This window comes from Nicotiana attenuata, unplaced genomic scaffold, assembly GCF_001879085.1.
Source record: "Nicotiana attenuata strain UT unplaced genomic scaffold, NIATTr2, whole genome shotgun sequence".
Lineage (NCBI taxonomy): Eukaryota > Viridiplantae > Streptophyta > Magnoliopsida > Solanales > Solanaceae > Nicotiana > Nicotiana attenuata.
The window spans coordinates 46,176-50,325 of record NW_017671533.1 but is presented as its reverse complement, the minus strand read 5'-3'; positions in this window follow the sequence as shown (position 1 = coordinate 50,325).

Sequence of the window (4,150 nt, the reverse complement as noted above, 5' to 3'; positions counted from 1 at the left end):
TACGGGCTCTGGGCAGGAGTTTATAGTAGTGGAAGGAGCAGCTTTCAGGCTTCTTGGCATTGAGTTCGTGGCAGGCCAATGTGGCTACGTATTTAGCTTGAGTTAGCTTGGTTAGTCTCGAGTTGATTGTTGAGGGACAGGTGGATTCAATCGTTATTGAACTTGTTAGTGATCTGGGGAGATCTATGAGTTGCTTTTTCTGTGCTGTGCCACTGGAGGAAGCGAGTTTAATTGTCATGAGGATGACATGTGCCAAATAATTGGCTTGAGGTGTCTTATGACCGGTGTTGTACGAGCTATGAAGATTAGTATTGTGGATCATCGGAATGTGCCCTATGGCTTCGCGCCAAGTGAGAGGAGTCCACTATCAACTATCAGATTGCGGGGTCATGTGTTATATCAGTTTTGGCCTGAGATGTATTTATGTGGTATTGAAAGGTTCTTCGAAACTTGTATGTGATTAGGAGCTGAGATTTGTATGGGATGATGCTGGGACCTGCGGTATTCCCGCGTCCTTAATAATTCTACATTTCAGTATCAGAAGGGTCATAGAAACAATTTCAGAATACTCGGAGCGCTCCAGTAAGTTCTTTTAATGCACCGCCGACACAGGGTTCCTATAATGGTTATTCCAGTTATCTGGCACACACTTAGTATGAGTAGTCGAACCTGCAGATGGGTTGTTATTAGTGTGGTGATACTAGGCACATCATGAGAGATTGTCCTAGATTTGGGAGAGGTGTGTTTCATCAGAATATTTATGCTACAGGCTTTATTGCAGTTACTACCCCACATGCACAGTCAGTTAGGGGTGGAGGATAGGCAGTAAAGGGGCGCCCTAGAGGGGAAGGCCCGACCCGTTGATATAATTGATATGGTATGGCTGAGGCCGATACACCAGATGGTGTCGTTACAGGTATGATTTAATTCATAATAGAGGAGCACTGTTCTTAGTTCGATTCAATTCCAATTATCGAAGTGAGACCTCCTATCATGCTCCATGTATGGTGAACTGGTGATTTTGTACACCACTCACGTGTTTATCCCTATTGGGAGATTTGATGGTGTTAGCCCGTGTCTAGCATTTTGTTTTGTGCACTATTGAGGGCTAAGAGTCCAAAAGTGACTTTCTGTTACTCACTATAGTGGGTTTTGAAATAAATTCAGGATAGTTTGATTAAAATTTGTGAATTATATGGCCTACCTGTATGGGGGTTCATTTTGTGTTGTGAAATTGTTTCACGGAATTTGTTAAAAAAATGAAGAAAGAAAGGGAATGGAAAATTTTAATTGGCACACTGTGAAAAATACTTGTGATGCGGAGTTGAGGATGAGATCCTGACAATTTTTATATGATGTGAAATATTTAAACCGGGCTACAAGCCGCGTTGGAAGGTATATAAGGACGAGGTCCTTCTGGTGAAAATTTATTTGTTTAAATTCTCCCTTTGTGAAATTTCAATTTGTACTATAGTATTAATAGGGAGTCATGCCTGTTAGGCTTATTTGATAATTCTTTTATGTGTTATTGTGCATATTTAGCCATATTCGTGCTGTGAATATTGAGTTTTAGCATACGAGATGAGTGCCCAGGTGGCATTAAATGTGACTCGTTAATTCGGGTAAATATTTATGAGTTCTTCATGCCTCGTGTGTTGCTGTCAATATAGTGAAAATTTTGAAAAAAGATTTTGGTTAATATGAGATTAATTGAGGATGCTGAAATTAATTATGAACAACTGCTGAAATTAATTATGAACCACTATTATGATCAAAGATGTGGTTATGGGCATAAGTATAATGTGTGTGTAGGCACGAAATTGCTACAGCCGATTGAGACTAACACAATGTATTATTATAAAAATCAGGCCTTTTTGAAATTTATTAGTGTAAGAAATTGACTTTAAAGCTTATAAGTGAGGATAAAAGAAATAATATCAACTGAGATGGCGTTGTCGGATCCATGTTACATTTGTGGTAAAGTAGAATCACCCGCGGGTATGTGTATAATAATACACTCAGTAATTTATTGTCCTTAGAAAGATTCTTGGCACGTTCGAGGACGAGTGTATGCTTTAATAGGGGGAGAATGTAACGACCCGGCTAGTCGTTTTAAGAATTAACGCCCCATTCAGCGACTTAAGATCCCAAGAAACTTCTTAATACGTATTATGACTTGCGTGTGCGGTCGAGTTTGATTTTCGGAAGATTCCGAATTAAATTGAAAGAACAATTCTCATTTTTGAAATTTAAATAAAAAGCATTGACCGGAGTTTTGATTGTTGAGCAAACGACTCCGGAATGGAGTTTTGATGATTCCAATAGCTTCATATGGTGATTTTGGACTTAGGCGTATGCCCAAAATTGGATTTGGAGGTGCGTAGAATAAATTGAAGAATTTTAGCGAAAGTTGGAAAAATGAAATTCAGAAGTTTGATCGAGAGTTGACTTTCTGATATCGAGGTCGGAATCCGATTTTGAAAATTGGAGCAGGTCCATTATGTCGTTCACGACATGTATGCAAAATTTGAGGTCAATCGGAATCGATTTGATAGGTTTCCGCATCAAATGTAGAAGTTGGAATTTCTTAGTTTCATTAGGCTTGAATTAGGGTGTGATTCGTGTTTTTAGCGTTGTTTGATATGATTTGAGGCCTCGACTAAGTCCGTAATATGCTTTGAGACTTGTTGGTGTGTTCGGATGGGGTCCCAAGGGGTTCGGATGAGTTTCGGAGTGGTTTCGGATCATTTTAAGCTATTTTTAACTGTTGGTTTTTTTTTACAGCAGTGTGCGAAATTTCTGATGCGCAGAGCTAACTTTGGAAGCTTATATCTAAAAATCTATAAGGAACCTGGAAATTTTCGAAACAATTAAGTTGTAGCCCTTTGATTCTAGTTTTCAGAATGACAAGACATTCATCATTTGGACATTTGTACAGAAAGTTATGATCGATTGACTGAAGGCTGGTACTGCAGATTTTGGCTACAGCAGTGTGCATCGCGAGAAATGTCTGCTACATAGGGCTGACTTTGGGAGCTTATATCTCGCAAACTATAAAGAACTAGGAGATGAGCAAAACATGAAAGTTGTATCTCTTGGTGTCTAGTTTTCAGGAAGTTAAACCATTCATCATTTGGATATCTGTACGGAAAGTTAAGTTTGACTGGCTGAAGCCTGGTACTGCAGTTTTCACTGCAACTTCTGGTTGGCAATAAGTTGAAGTAGGTCGGATTTTAAAGATGCGACCTACCTGGGTAGAAGCTATATTTTGGGGTTTTAACCATTTTAACATATTTGGAGCTATGGAGCTCGGATTGAAGCGACTTTTGAGATGCTTTTCACCATATGGATTGGGGAAAGTGTTCTATATCCAAATGTGATTGTACTTCATGATTCCATGGTTTTTTTCATCAATTATTAGTGAATCAAATAGAAGAAATTGGAAAAATTTGTAAAACTTTTCAAAAACGAAAATTTAAGATTTGAAGGTCGATTCGTTATCAGAATTTGATAAAATTGGTATGATTGAACTCGTATAGGAATGGATAAAAAGAAACAGAATGTGTGGAAAACCTGAACAAAATACCAACACAGCCCAATAATCCGGTGTCACTGGTCAAGAGCCTCTAAATACAACTCAAAACTGACTGAATAATACATCATAAGTCTGAAATAACAGAAATACTAGGATAAGAAGGAGGAAAGCAGGGCTGCAAACGCCGTGCAGCTACCTTGCGATCTCCGGAAATACTCTGAGAGTACTGGAAGCTCTCACTCTGATGCACGAGCACCTAGATCCGCACACAAGGTGCAGGGAGTAACGTGAGTACGCCAACTCAGTAAGTAACTAAAGTACATAAAATCTGAGTGCAGTGACGAGCACTTAAAAATCATATATCAGGAAATCTCAACAGAAATATCAAGACAAAGATTTGCAGTTCAATAGTCAATTTACTCGTAAAATCTCCAGTTTAAATCAAAGTCTTTGAAATCATTTATTCAAAATTTTCAATAGAGGCTTAGTATAAAAGATGAGTGAAAACAGCAAATATCATAAACAGGCCCCTCGGGCAAGATATCACTCATAAGTATAACCCCTCCAGAAAGCCTCTCAGTCACTCGTGACTCAGCTCTCGTCACACAGTACCCA